Source organism: Ammospiza caudacuta, chromosome 5 (genome assembly GCF_027887145.1).
Source record: "Ammospiza caudacuta isolate bAmmCau1 chromosome 5, bAmmCau1.pri, whole genome shotgun sequence".
Taxonomy (NCBI): Eukaryota; Metazoa; Chordata; class Aves; order Passeriformes; family Passerellidae; genus Ammospiza; species Ammospiza caudacuta.
Window position 1 is genome coordinate 18,895,144 of NC_080597.1, and position 15,823 is coordinate 18,910,966.

Here is a 15,823-nt window from a genome sequence, read left to right on the forward strand (position 1 = left end):
TTTTCTGTGCTGGCAGAGTTTCTCCTTCCCAGATGTAGTGGAAAAGCTTTTAGCTAAATGTAGACCACAAAAGACGCTAAAGACGAAGGTACGATGCCCTCCGGAGCTAAGAGCCGCTCCCGGGCTTCTTTCGGCAGAAGCCGCGCTAAGAGAGCACTGTGACCGGTACAATCGTCTTTGCGCGAAGAAGCCGCTTCTTCGGCTCCAGGAGCCGGAGGGAGCGGCAGCATCGGAAAGGTGAAGAAGGATGCTGTATTACATTGGGATTGTGTGCACAGCTTGCCAACTGATTGAAAACAGTACCTTACCACTCTCCTGACTTTTCCAATCACATGAATATTCGATTGGAATCTGTTTTGGACAACCTTTCTTTTCTTCATGCCAAACACTTGGCAGACCTCCGTGCAACGTTAGAACACGATGGGATGTGTTTTCTGTGCTTGCACACTTACTCCTTGCCAGACATAGTGGAAAATCTTTCTGCTAAGATGTAGACCACAAAAGACGCTAAAGACGAAGGTACGATGCTCTCCGGAGCTAAGAGCCGCTCCCGGGCTTCTTTCGGCAGAAGCCGCGCTAAGAGAGCACTGTGACCGGTACAATCGTCTTTGCGCGGAGAAGCCGCTTCTTCGGCTCCAGGAGCCGGAGAGAGCGGCAGCATCGGAAAGGTGAAGAAGGATGCTGTATTGCACTGGGATTGTGTGCGCAGCTTGCCAACTGATGGAAAACAGTACCTTACCACTCTCCTGACTTTTCCAATCACATGAATATTCGATTGGAAGCTGTTTTGGACAACTTTTCTTTTCTTCATGCCAAGCACTTGGCAGACCTCCGTGCAACGTTAGAACACGATGGAGATGTCTTCTGTGCTGGCACACTTCCTCCTTGCCAGACGTAGTGGAAAAGCTTTTTGCTAAGATGTAGACCACAAAAGACGCTAAAGACGAAGGTACGATGCTCTCCGGAGCTAAGAGCCGCTCCCGGGCTTCTTTCGGCAGAAGCCGCGCTAAGAGAGCACTGTGACCGGTACAATCGTCTTTGCGCGAAGAAGCCGCTTCTTCGCCTCCAGGAGCTGGAGAGAGCGGCAGCATCGGAAAGCTGAAGAAGGATGCTGTATTGCACTGGGATTGCGTGCGCAGCTTGCCAACTGATAGAAAACAGTACCTTACCACTCTCCTGACTTTGCCAAACACATGAATATTCGATTGGAAGCTCTTTTGGACAACTTTTCTTTTCTTCATGCCAAGCACTTGGCAGACCACCGTGCAACGTCCAGATCACGATGGGAAAAGTTTTCTGTGCTGGCATAGTTTCTCCTTGCCAGATGTAGTGGAAAAGCTTTTTGCTAAGATGTAGACCACAAAAGACGCTAAAGACGAAGGTACGATGCTCTCCGGAGCTAAGAGCCGCTCCCGGGCTTCTTTCGGCAGAAGCCGCGCTAAGAGAGCACTGTGACCAGTACAATCGTCTTTGCGCGAAGAAGCCGCTTCTTCGGCTCCAGGAGCCGGAGAGAGCGGCAGCATCGGAAAGGTGAAGAAGGATGCTGTATTACATTGGGATTGTGTGCGCAGCTTGCCAACTGATAGAAAACAGTACCTTACCACTCTCCTGACTTTTCCAATCACATGAATATTCGATTGGAAGCTGTTTTGGACAACATTTCTTTTCTTCGTGCCAAACACTTGGCCGACCTCCATGCAACGTCCAGAACACGATGGGAGATGTTTTCTGTGCTGGCGCAGGTTTTCCTTGCCAGACATAGTGGAAAAGCTTTCTGCTAAGATGTAGACCACAAAAGACGCTAAAGACGAAGGTACGATGCTCTCCGGAGCTAAGAGCCGCTCCCGGGCTTCTTTCGGCAGAAGCCGCGCTAAGAGAGCACTGTGACCGGTACAATCGTCTTTGCGCGAAGAAGCCGCTTCTTCTGCTCCAGGAGCCGGAGAGAGCGGCAGCATCGGAAAGGTGAAGAAGGATGCTGTATTGCACTGGGATTGTGTGCGCAGCTTGCCAACTGATGGAAAACAGTACCTTACCACTCTCCTGACGTTTCCAATCACATGAATATTCGATGGGAAGCTGTTTTGGACAACTTTTCTTTTCTTCATGCCAAGCACTTGGCAGACCTCCGTGCAACGTTAGAACACGATGGGAAAAGTTTTCTGTGCTGGCAGATTTTCTCCTTCCCAGATGTAGTGGAAAAGCTATCTGCTAAGATGTAGACCACAAAAGACGCTAAAGACGAAGGTACGATGCTCTCCGGAGCTGAGAGCCGCTCCCGGGCTTCTTTCGGCAGAAGCCGCGCTAAGGAGTGCACTGTGACCGGTACAATCGTCTTTGCGCGGAGAAGCCGCTTCTTCGGCTCCAGGAGCCGGAGAGAGCGGCAGCATCGGAAAGGTGAAGAAGGATGCTGTATTGCACTGGGATTGTGTGCGCAGCTTGCCAACTGATAGAAAACAGTACCTTACCACTCTCCTGACTTTTCCAATCACATGAATATTCGATTGGAAGCTGTTTTGGACAACTTTTCTTTTCTTCATGCCAAACACTTGGCAGACCTCCATGCAACGTCCAGAAAAAGATGGGAGATGTTTTCTGTGCTGGCGCAGGTTTTCCTTGCCAGACATAGTGGAAAAGCTTTCTGATAAGATGTAGACCACAAAAGACGCTAAAGACGAAGGTACGATGCTCTCCGGAGCTAAGAGCCGCTCCCGGGCTTCTTTCGGCAGACGCCGCCCTAAGAGAGCACTGTGACCGGTACAATCGTCTTTGCGCGAAGAAGCCGCTTCTTCGGCTCCAGGAGCCGGAGAGAGCGGCAGCATCGGAAAGGTGAAGAAGGATGCTGTATTGCACTGGGATTGTGTGTGCAGCTTGCCAACTGATAGAAAACAGTACCTTACCACTCTCCTGACTTTTCCAATCACATGAATATTCGATTGGAAGCTGTTTTGGACAACTTTTCTTTTCTTCATGCCAAAGACTTGGCAGACCTCCATGCAACGTCCAGAAAACGATGGGAGATGTTTTCTGTGCTGGCGCAGGTTTTCCTTGCCAGACATAGTGGAAAAGCTTTCTGATAAGATGTAGACCACAAAAGACGCTAAAGATGAAGGTACGATGCTCTCCGGAGCTAAGAGCCGCTCCCGGGCTTGTTTCGGCAGAAGCCGCGCTAAGAGAGCACTGTGACCGGTACAATCGTCTTTGCGCGAAGAAGTCGCTTCTTCGGCTCCAGGAGCCGGAGAGAGCGGAAGCTTCGGAAAGGTGAAGAAGGATGCTGTATTACACTGGGATTGTGTGCGCAGCTTGCCAACTGATAGAAAACACTACCTTACCACTCTCCTGACTTTTCCAATCACATGAATATTCGATTGGAAGCTGTTTTGGACAACTTTTCTTTTCTTCATGCCAAGCACTTGGCGGACCTCCGTGCAACGTTAGTGCACGATGGGAGATGTTTTCTGTGTTGGCACACTTTCTCCTTGCCAGACGTAGTGGAAAAGCTTTTTGCTAAGATGTAGACCACAAAAGACGCTAAAGACGAAGGTACGATGCTCTCCGGAGCTAAGAGCCGCTCCCGGGCTTCTTTCGGCAGAAGCCGCGCTAAGAGAGCACTGTGACCGGTACAATCATCTTTGCGCGAAGAAGCCGCTTCTTCTGCTCCAGGAGCCGGAGAGAGCGGCAGCATCGGAAAGGTGAAGAAGGATGCTGTATTGCACTGGGATTGTGTGCGCAGCTTGGCAACTGATAGAAAACAGTACCTTACCACTCTCCTGACTTTTCCAATCACATGAATATTCGATTGGAAGCTGTTTTGGACAACTTTTCTTTTCTTCATGCCAAGCACTTGGCAGACCTCCGTGCAATGTCCAGATCACGATGGGAAAAGTTTTCTGTGCTGGCAGAGTTTCTCCTTCCCAGATGTAGTGGAAAAGCTTTTTGCTAAGATGTAGACCACAAAAGACGCTAAAGACGAAGGTACGATGCTCTCCGGAGCTAAGAGCCGCTCCCGGGCTTCTTTCGGCAGAAGCCGCGCTAAGAGAGCACTGTGACCGGTACAATCGTCTTTGCGCGAAGAAGCCGCTTCTTCGGCTCCAGGAGCCGGAGAGAGCGGCAGCATCGGAAAGGTGAAGAAGGATGCTGTATTACATTGGGATTGTGTGCGCAGCTTGCCACCTGATAGAAAACAGTACCTTACCACTCTCCTGACTTTTCCAATCACATGAATATTCGATTGGAAGCTGTTTTGGACAACTTTTCTTTTCTTCATGCCAAGCACTTGGCAGACCTCCGTGCAACGTTAGAACACGATGGGATGTGTTTTCTGTGCTGGCACACTTACTCCTTGCCAGACATAGTGGAAAAGCTTTCTGCTAAGATGTAGACCACAAAAGACGCTAAAGACGAAGGTACGATGCTCTCCGGAGCTAAGAGCCGCTCCCGGGTTTCTTTCGGCAGAAGCCGCGCTGAGGAGAGCACTGTGACCGGTACAATCGTCTTTGCGCGGAGAAGCCGCTTCTTCGGCTCCAGGAGCCGGAGAGAGCGGCAGCATCGGAAAGGTGAAGAAGGATGCTGTATTGCACTGGGATTGTGTGCGCAGCTTGCCAACTGATAGAAAACAGTACCTTACCACTCTCCTGACTTTTCCAATCACATGAATATTCGATTGGAAGCTGTTTTGGACAACTTTTCTTTTCTTCATGCCAAGCACTTGGCAGACCTCCGTGCAACGTTAGAACACGATGGAGATGTCTTCTGTGCTGGCACACTTCCTCCTTGCCAGACGTAGTGGAAAAGCTTTTTGCTAAGATGTAGACCACAAAAGACGCTAAAGACGAAGGTACGATGCTCTCCGGAGCTAAGAGCCGCTCCCGGGCTTCTTTCGGCAGAAGCCGCGCTAAGAGAGCACTGTGACCGGTACAATCGTCTTTGCGCGAAGAAGCCGCTTCTTCGCCTCCAGGAGCTGGAGAGAGCGGCAGCATCGGAAAGCTGAAGAAGGATGCTGTATTGCACTGGGATTGCGTGCGCAGCTTGCCAACTGATAGAAAACAGTACCTTACCACTCTCCTGACTTTGCCAAACACATGAATATTCGATTGGAAGCTGTTTTGGACAACTTTTCTTTTCTTCATGCCAAGCACTTGGCAGACCACCGTGCAACGTCCAGATCACGATGGGAAAAGTTTTCTGTGCTGGCACAGTTTCTCCTTGCCAGATGTAGTGGAAAAGCTTTTTGCTAAGATGTAGACCACAAAAGACGCTAAAGACGAAGGTACGATGCTCTCCGGAGCTAAGATCCGCTCCCGGGCTTCTTTCGGTAGAAGCCGCGCTAAGAGAGCACTGTGACCAGTACAATCGTCTTTGCGCGAAGAAGCCGCTTCTTCGGCTCCAGGAGCCGGAGAGAGCGGCAGCATCGGAAAGGTGAAGAAGGATGCTGTATTACATTGGGATTGTGTGCGCAGCTTGCCAACTGATAGAAAACAGTACCTTAGCACTCTCCTGACTTTTCCAATCACATGAATATTCGATTGGAAGCTGTTTTGGACAACATTTCTTTTCTTCGTGCCAAACACTTGGCCGACCTCCATGCAACGTCCAGAACACGATGGGAGATGATATCTGTGCTGGCGCAGGTTTTCCTTGCCAGACATAGTGGAAAAGCTTTCTGCTAAGATGTAGACCACAAAAGACGCTAAAGACGAAGGTACGATGCTCTCCGGAGCTAAGAGCCGCTCCCGGGCTTCTTTCGGCAGAAGCCGCGCTAAGAGAGCCCTGTGACCGGTACAATCGTCTTTGCGCGAAGAAGCCGCTTCTTCTGCTCCAGGAGCCGGAGAGAGCGGCAGCATCGGAAAGGTGAAGAAGGATGCTGTATTGCACTGGGATTGTGTGCGCAGCTTGCCAACTGATGGACAACAGTACCTTACCACTCTCCTGACTTTTACAATCACATGAATATTCGATGGGAAGCTGGTTTGCACAAATTTCCTTTTCTTCATGCCAAGCACTTGGCAGACCTCCGTGCAACGTTAGAACACGATGGGAAAAGTTTTCTGTGCTGGCAGAGTTTCTCCTTCCCAGATGTAGTGGAAAAGCTATCTGCTAAGATGTAGACCACAAAAGACGCTAAAGACGAAGGTACGATGCCCTCCGGAGCTGAGAGCCGCTCCCGGGCTTCTTTCGGCAGAAGCCGCGCTAAGGAGTACACTGTGACCGGTACAATTGTCTTTGCGCGGAGAAGCCGCTTCTTCGGCTCCAGGAGCCGGAGAGAGCGGCAGCATCGGAAAGGTGAAGAAGGATGCTGTATTGCACTGGGATTGTGTGCGCAGCTTGCCAACTGATAGAAAACAGTACCTTACCACTCTCCTGACTTTTCCAATCACATGAATATTCGATTGGAAGCTGTTTTGGACAACTTTTCTTTTCTTCATGCCAAACACTTGGCAGACCTCCATGCAACGTCCAGAAAAAGATGGGAGATGTTTTCTGTGCTGGCGCAGGTTTTCCTTGCCAGACATAGTGGAAAAGCTTTCTGATAAGATGTAGACCACAAAAGACGCTAAAGACGAAGGTACGATGCTCTCCGGAGCTAAGAGCCGCTCCCGGGCTTCTTTGGGCAGAAGCCGCGCTAAGAGAGCACTGTGACCGGTACAATCGTCTTTGCGCGAAGAAGCCGCTTCTTCGGCTCCAGGAGCCGGAGAGAGCGGAAGCTTCGGAAAGGTGAAGAAGGATGCTGTATTACACTGGGATTGTGTGCGCAGCTTGCCAACTGATAGAAAACAGTACCTTACCACTCTCCTGACTTTTCCAATCACATGAATATTCGATTGGAAGCTGTTTTGGACAACTTTTCTTTTCTTCATGCCAAGCACTTGGCAGACCTCCGTGCAACGTTAGAACACGATGGGAGATGTTTTCTGTGTTGGTACACTTTCTCCTTGCCAGACGTAGTGGAAAAGCTTTTTGCTAAGATGTAGACCACAAAAGACGCTAAAGACGAAGGTACGATGCTCTCCGGAGCTAAGAGCCGCTCCCGGGCTTCTTTCGGCAGAAGCCGCGCTAAGAGAGCACTGTGAGCGGTACAATCGTCTTTGCGCGAAGAAGCCGCTTCTTCGGCTCCAGGAGCCGGAGAGAGCGGCAGCATCAGAAAGGTGACGAAGGATGCTGTATTACATTGGGATTGTGTGCGCAGCTTGCCAACTGATAGAAAACAGTACCTTACCACTCTCCTGACTTTTCCAATCACATGAATATTCGATTGGAAGCTGTTTTGGACAACTTTTCTTTTCTTCATGCAAACACTTGGCACACCTCCGTGCAACGTCCAGAACACGATGGGAGATGTTTTCTGTGCTGGCACACTTCCTCCTTGCGAGACGTAGTGGAAAAGCTTTCTGCTAAGATGTAGACCACAAAAGACGCTAAAGACGAAGGTACGATGCTCTCCGGAGCTAAGAGCCGCTCCCGGGCTTCTTTCGGCAGAAGCCGCGCTAAGAGAGCACTGTGACCGGTACAATCATCTTTGCGCGAAGAAGCCGCTTCTTCGGCTCCAGGAGCCGGAGAGAGCGGCAGCTTCGGAAAGGTGAAGAAGGATGCTGTATTGCACTGGGATTGTGTGCGCAGCTTGCCAACTGATAGAAAACAGTACCTTACCACTCTCCTGACATTTCCAATCACATGAATATTCGATTGGAAGCTGTTTTGGACAACGTTCCTTTTCTTCATGCCAAGCACTTGGCAGACCTCCGTGCAACATCCAGATCACGATGGGAAAAGTTTTCTGTGCTGGCAGAGTTTCTCCTTCCCAGATGTAGTGGAAAAGCTTTTTGCTAAGATGTAGACCACAAAAGACGCTAAAGAGGAAGTTACGATGCTCTCCGGAGCTAAGAGCCGCTCCCGGGCTTCTTTCGGCAGAAGCCGCGCTAAGAGAGCACTGTGACCGGTACAATCATCTTTGCGCGAAGAAGCCGCTTCTTCGGCTCCAGGAGCCGGAGAGAGCGGCAGCATCGGAAAGGTGAAGAAGGATGCTGTATTACATTGGGATTGTGTGCGCAGCTTGCCAACTGATAGAAAACAGTACCTTACCACTCTCCTGACTTTTCCAATCACATGAATATTCGATTGGAAGCTGTTTTGGACAACTTTTCTTTTCTTCATGCCAAGCACTTGGCAGACCTCCGTGCAACGTTAGAACACGATGGGATGTGTTTTCTGTGCTGGCACACTTACTCCTTGCCAGACATAGTGGAAAACTATCTGCTAAGATGTAGACCACAAAAGATGCTAAAGACGAAGGTACGATGCTCTCCGGAGCTAAGAGCCGCTCCCGGGCTTCTTTCGGCAGAAGCCGCGCTAAGGAGTACACTGTGACCGGTACAATCGTCTTTGCGCGGAGAAGCCGCTTCTTCGGCTCCAGGAGCCGGAGAGAGCGGCAGCATCGGAAAGGTGAAGAAGGATGCTGTACTGCACTGGGATTGTGTGCGCAGCTTGCCAACTGATAGAAAACAGTACCTTACCACTCTCCTGACTTTTCCAATCACATGAATATTCGATTGGAAGCTGTTTTGGACAACTTTTCTTTTCTTCATGCCAAACACTTGGCAGACCTCCGTGCAACGTCCAGAAAACGATGGGAGATGTTTTCTGTGCTGGCGCAGGTTTTCCTTGCCAGACATAGTGGAAAAGCTTTTTGCTAAGATGTAGACCACAAAAGACGCTAAAGATGAAGTTACGATACTCTCCGGAGCTAAGAGCCGCTCCCGGGCTTCTTTCGGCAGAAGCCGCGCTAAGAGAGCACTGTGACCGGTACAATCGTCTTTGCGCGAAGAAGCCGCTTCTTCGGCTCCAGGAGCCGGAGAGAGCGGCAGCATCGGAAAGCTGAAGAAGGATGCTGTATTACACTGGGATTGTGTGCGCAGCTTGCCAACTGATAGAAAACAGTACCTTACCACTCTCCTGACTTTTCCAATCACATGAATATTCGATTGGAAGCTCTTTTGGACAGCTTTTCTTTTCTTCATGCAAAACACTTGCAGACCTCCGTGCAACTTCCAGATCACGATGGGAGATGTTTTCTTTGCTGGCACAGTTTCTCCTTGCCAGACATAGTGGAAAAGCTTTCTGCTAAGATGTAGACCACAAAAGACGCTAAAGACGAAGGTACGATGCTCTCCGGAGCTAAGAGCCGCTCCCGGGCTTCTTTCGGCAGAAGCCGCGCTAAGAGAGCACTGTGACCGGTACAATCGTCTTTGCGCGAAGAAGCCGCTTCTTCGGCTCCAGGAGCCGGAGAGAGCGGCAGCATCGGAAAGCTGAAGAAGGATGCTGTATTGCACTGGGATTGCGTGCGCAGCTTGCCAACTGATTGAAAACAGTACCTTACCACTCTCCTGACTTTTCCAATCACATGAATATTCGATTGGAAGCTGTTTTGGACAACTTTTCTTTTCTTCATGCCAAGCACTTGGCAGACCTCCGTGCAATGTTAGAACACAATGGGAGATGTTTTCTGTGCTGGCAAAATTTCTCCTTGCCAGATATAGTGGAAAAGCTTTCTGCTAAGATGTAGACCACAAAAGACGCTAAAGACGAAGGTACGATGCTCTCCGGAGCTAAGAGCCGCTCCCGGGCTTCTTTCGGCAGAAGCCGCGCTAAGAGAGCACTGTGACCGGTACAATCGTCTTTGTGCGAAGAAGCTGCTTCTTCGGCTCCAGGAGCCGGAGAGAGCGGCAGCATCAGAAAGGTGAAGAAGGATGCTGTATTACATTGGGATTGTGTGCGCAGCTTGCCGACTGATAGAAAACAGTACCTTACCACTCTCCTGACTTTTCCAATCACATGAATATTCGATTGGAAGCTGTTTTGGATAACTTTTCTTTTTTTCATGCCAAACACTTGGCAGACCTCCGTGCAACGTCCAGATCACGATGGGAAAATTTTTCTGTGCTGGCACAGTTTCTCCTTCCCAGATGTAGTGGAAATGCTTTTTGCTAAGATGTAGACCACAAAAGACGCTAAAGACGAAGGTACGATGCTCTCCGGAGCTAAGAGCCGCTCCCGGGCTTCTTTCGGCAGAAGCCGCGCTAAGAGAGCACTGTGACCGGTACAATCGTCTTTGCGCGAAGAAGCCGCTTCTTCGGCTCCAGGAGCCGGAGAGAGCGGCAGCATCGGAAAGGTGAAGAAGGATGCTGTATTACATTGGGATTGTGTGCGCAGCTTGCCAACTGATTGAAAACAGTACCTTACCACTCTCCTGACTTTTCCAATCACATGAATATTCGATTGGAAGCTCTTTTGGACAACCTTTCTTTTCTTCATGCCAAACACTTGGCAGACCTCCATGCAACGTCCAGAAAACGATGGGAGATGTTTTCTGTGCTGGCGCAGGTTTTCCTTGCCAGACATAGTGGAAAAGCTTTCTGATAAGATGTAGACCACAAAAGACGCTAAAGATGAAGGTACGATGCTCTCCGGAGCTAAGAGCCGCTCCCGGGCTTCTTTCGGCAGAAGCCGCGCTAAGAGACCACTGTGACCGGTACAATCGTCTTTGCGCGAAGAAGCCGCTTCTTCGGCTCCAGGAGCCGGAGAGAGCGGAAGCTTCGGAAAGGTGAAGAAGGATGCTGTATTACACTGGGATTGTGTGCGCAGCTTGCCAACTGATAGAAAACAGTACCTTACCACTCTCCTGACTTTTCCAATCACATGAATATTCGATTGGAAGCTGTTTTGGACAACTTTTCTTTTCTTCATGCCAAGCACTTGGCAGACCTCCATGCAACGTTAGTGCACGATGGGAGATGTTTTCTGTGTTGGCACACTTTCTCCTTGCCAGACGTAGTGGAAAAGCTTTTTGCTAAGATGTAGACCACAAAAGACGCTAAAGACGAAGGTACGATGCTCTCCGGAGCTAAGAGCCGCTCCCGGGCTTCTTTCGGCAGAAGCCGCGCTAAGAGAGCACTGTGACCGGTACAATCATCTTTGCGCGAAGAAGCCGCTTCTTCTGCTCCAGGAGCCGGAGAGAGCGGCAGCATCGGAAAGGTGAAGAAGGATGCTGTATTACATTGGGATTGTGTGCGCAGCTTGCCAACTGATAGAAAACAGTACCTTACCACTCTCCTGACTTTTCCAATCACATGAATATTCGATTGGAAGCTGTTTTGGACAACTTTTCTTTTCTTCATTCCAAGCACTTGGCAGACCTCCGTGCAACGTTAGAACACGATGGGATGTGTTTTCTGTGCTGGCACACTTACTCCTTGCCAGACATAGTGGAAAAGCTATCTGCTAAGATGTAGACCACAAAAGACGCTAAAGACGAAGGTACGATGCTCTCCGTAGCTAAGACCCGCTCCCGGGTTTCTTTCGGCAGAAGCCGCGCTGAGGAGAGCACTGTGACCGGTACAATCGTCTTTGCGCGGAGAAGCCGCTTCTTCGGCTCCAGGAGCCGGAGAGAGCGGCAGCATCGGAAAGGTGAAGAAGGATGCTGTATTGCACTGGGATTGTGTGCGCAGCTTGCCAACTGATAGAAAACAGTACCTTACCAGTCTCCTGACTTTTCCAATCACATGAATATTCCATTGGAAGCTGTTTTGGACAACTTTTCTTTTCTTCATGCCAAGCACTTGGCAGACCTCCGTGCAACGTTAGAACACGATGGAGATGTCTTCTGTGCTGGCACACTTCCTCCTTGCCAGACGTAGTGGAAAAGCTTTCTGCTACGATGTAGACCACAAAAGACGCTAAAGACGAAGGTACGATGCTCTCCGGAGCTAAGAGCCGCTCCCGGGCTTCTTTCGGCAGAAGCCGCGCTAAGAGAGCATTGTGACCGGTACAATCGTCTTTGCGCGAAGAAGCCGCTTCTTCGCCTCCAGGAGCTGGAGAGAGCGGCAGCATCGGAAAGCTGAAGAAGGATGCTGTATTGCACTGGGATTGCGTGCGCAGCTTGCCAACTGATAGAAAACAGTACCTTACCACTCTCCTGACTTTGCCAAACACATGAATATTCGATTGGAAGCTCTTTTGGACAACTTTTCTTTTCTTCATGCCAAGCACTTGGCAGACCACCGTGCAACGTCCAGATCACGATGGGAAAAGTTTTCTGTGCTGGCACAGTTTCTCCTTGCCAGATGTAGTGGAAAAGCTTTTTGCTAAGATGTAGACCACAAAAGACGCTAAAGACGAAGGTACGATGCTCTCCGGAGCTAAGAGCCGCTCCCGGGCTTCTTTCGGTAGAAGCCGCGCTAAGAGAGCACTGTGACCAGTACAATCGTCTTTGCGCGAAGAAGCCGCTTCTTCGGCTCCAGGAGCCGGAGAGAGCGGCAGCATCGGAAAGGTGAAGAAGGATGCTGTATTGCACTGGGATTGTGTGCGCAGTTTGCCAACTGATAGAAAACAGTACCTTACCACTCTCCTGACTTTTCCAATCACATGAATATTCGATTGGAAGCTGTTTTGGACAACATTTCTTTTCTTCGTGCCAAACACTTGGCCGACCTCCATGCAACGTCCAGAACACGATGGGAGATGATATCTGTGCTGGCGCAGGTTTTCCTTGCCAGACATAGTGGAAAAGCTTTCTGCTAAGATGTAGACCACAAAAGACGCTAAAGGTGAAGGTACGATGCTCTCCGGAGCTAAGAGCCGCTCCCGGGCTTCTTTCGGCAGAAGCCGCGCTAAGAGAGCCCTGTGACCGGTACAATCGTCTTTGCGCGAAGAAGCCGCTTCTTCGGCTCCAGGAGCCGGAGAGAGCGGCAGCATCGGAAAGGTGAAGAAGGATGCTGTATTGCACTGGGATTGTGTGCGCAGCTTGCCAACTGATTGAAAACAGTACCTTACCACTCTCCTGATTTTTCCAATCACATGAATATTCGATTGGAAGCTGTTTTGGACAACTTTTCTTCTCTTCATGCCAAGCACTTGGCAGACCTCCGTGCAACATCCAGAACACGATGGGAAAAGTTTTCTGTGCTGGCAGAGTTTCTCCTTCCCAGATGTAGTGGAAAAGCTTTTTGCTAAGATGTAGACCACAAAAGACGCTAAAGAGGAAGTTACGATGCTCTCCGGAGCTAAGAGCCGCTCCCGGGCTTCTTTCGGCAGAAGCCGCGCTAAGAGAGCACTGTGACCGGTACAATCATCTTTGCGCGAAGAAGCCGCTTCTTCGGCTCCAGGAGCCGGAGAGAGCGGCAGCATCGGAAAGCTGAAGAAGGATGCTGTATTGCACTGGGATTGCGTGCGCAGCTTGCCAACTGATAGAAAACAGTACCTTACCACTCTCCTGACTTTGCCAAACACATGAATATTCGATTGGAAGCTCTTTTGGACAACTTTTCTTTTCTTCATGCCAAGCACTTGGCAGACCACCGTGCAACGTCCAGATCACGATGGGAAAAGTTTTCTGTGCTGGCACAGTTTCTCCTTGCCAGATGTAGTGGAAAAGCTTTTTGCTAAGATGTAGACCACAAAAGACGCTAAAGACGAAGGTACGATGCTCTCCGGAGCTAAGAGCCGCTCCCGGGCTTCTTTCGGTAGAAGCCGCGCTAAGAGAGCACTGTGACCAGTACAATCGTCTTTGCGCGAAGAAGCCGCTTCTTCGGCTCCAGGAGCCGGAGAGAGCGGCAGCATCGGAAAGGTGAAGAAGGATGCTGTATTACATTGGGATTGTGTGCGCAGCTTGCCAACTGATAGAAAACAGTACCTTACCACTCTCCTGACTTTTCCAATCACATGAATATTCGATTGGAAGCTGTTTTGGACATCATTTCTTTTCTTCGTGCCAAACACTTGGCCGACCTCCATGCAACGTCCAGAACACGATGGGAGATGATATCTGTGCTGGCGCAGGTTTTCCTTGCCAGACATAGTGGAAAAGCTTTCTGCTAAGATGTAGACCACAAAAGACGCTAAAGACGAAGGTACGATGCTCTCCGGAGCTAAGCGCCGCTCCCGGGCTTCTTTCGGCAGAAGCCGCGCTAAGAGAGCCCTGTGACCGGTACAATCGTCTTTGCGCGAAGAAGCCGCTTCTTCTGCTCCAGGAGCCGGAGAGAGCGGCAGCATCGGAAAGGTGAAGAAGGATGCTGTATTGCACTGGGATTGTGTGCGCAGCTTGCCAACTGATGGACAACAGTACCTTACCACTCTCCTGACGTTTCCAATCACATGAATATTCGATGGGAAGCTGGTTTGCACAAATTTCCTTTTCTTCATGCCAAGCACTTGGCAGACCTCCGTGCAACGTTAGAACACGATGGGAAAAGTTTTCTGTGCTGGCAGAGTTTCTCCTTCCCAGATGTAGTGGAAAAGCTATCTGCTAAGATGTAGACCACAAAAGACGCTAAAGACGAAGGTACGATGCCCTCCGGAGCTGAGAGCCGCTCCCGGGCTTCTTTCGGCAGAAGCCGCGCTAAGGAGTACACTGTGACCGGTACAATCGTCTTTGCGCGGAGAAGCCGCTTCTTCGGCTCCAGGAGCCGGAGAGAGCGGCAGCATTGGTAAGGTGAAGAAGGATGCTGTATTGCACTGGGATTGTGTGCGCAGCTTGCCAACTGATAGAAAACAGTACCTTACCACTCTCCTGACTTTTCCAATCACATGAATATTCGATTGGAAGCTGTTTTGGACAACTTTTCTTTTCTTCATGCCAAGCACTTGGCAGACCTCCGTGCAACGTCCAGATCACGATGGGAGATGTTTTCTGTGCTGGCAGAGTTTCTCCTTCCCAGATGTAGTGGAAAAGCTTTTTGCTAAGATGTAGACCACAAAAGACGCTAAAGACGAAGGTACTATGCTCTCCGGAGCTAAGAGCCGCTCCCGGGCTTCTTTCGGCAGAAGCCGCGCTAAGAGAGCACTGTGACCGGTACAATCATCTTTGCGCGAAGAAGCCGCTTCTTCGGCTCCAGGAGCCGGAGAGAGCGGCAGCATCGGAAAGGTGAAGAAGGATGCTGTATTACATTGGGATTGTGTGCGCAGCTTGCCAACTGATAGAAAACAGTACCTTACCACTCTCCTGACTTTTCCAATCACATGAATATTCGATTGGAAGCTGTTTTGGACGACTTTTCTTTTCTTCATTCCAAGCACTTGGCAGACCTCCGTGCAACGTTAGAACACGATGGGATGTGATTTCTGTGCTGGCACACTTACTCCTTGCCAGACATAGTGGAAAAGCTATCTGCTAAGATGTAGACCACAAAAGACGCTAAAGATGAAGGTACGATGCTCTCCGGAGCTAAGAGCCGCTCCCGGGTTTCTTTCGGCAGAAGCCGCGCTGAGGAGAGCACTGTGACCGGTACAATCGTCTTTGCGCGGAGAAGCCGCTTCTTCGGCTCCAGGAGCCGGAGAGAGCGGCAGCATCGGAAAGGTGAAGAAGGATGCTGTATTGCACTGGGATTGTGTGCGCAGCTTGCCAACTGATAGAAAACAGTACCTTACCACTCTCCTGACTTTTCCAATCACATGAATATTCGATTGGAAGCTGTTTTGGACAACTTTTCTTTTCCTCATGCAAAGCACTTGGCAGACCTCCGTGCAACGTTAGAACACGATGGAGATGTCTTCTGTGCTGGCACACTTCCTCCTTGCCAGACGTAGTGGAAAAGCTTTTTGCTAAGATGTAGACCACAAAAGACGCTAAAGACGAAGGTACGATGCTCTCCGGAGCTAAGAGCCGCTCCCGGGCTTCTTTCGGCAGAAGCCGCGCTAAGAGAGCACTGTGACCGTTACAATCGTCTTTGCGCGAAGAAGCCGCTTCTTCGCCTCCAGGAGCTGGAGAGAGCGGCAGCATCGGAAAGCTGAAGAAGGATGCTGTATTGCACTGGGATTGCGTGCGCAGCTTGCCAAC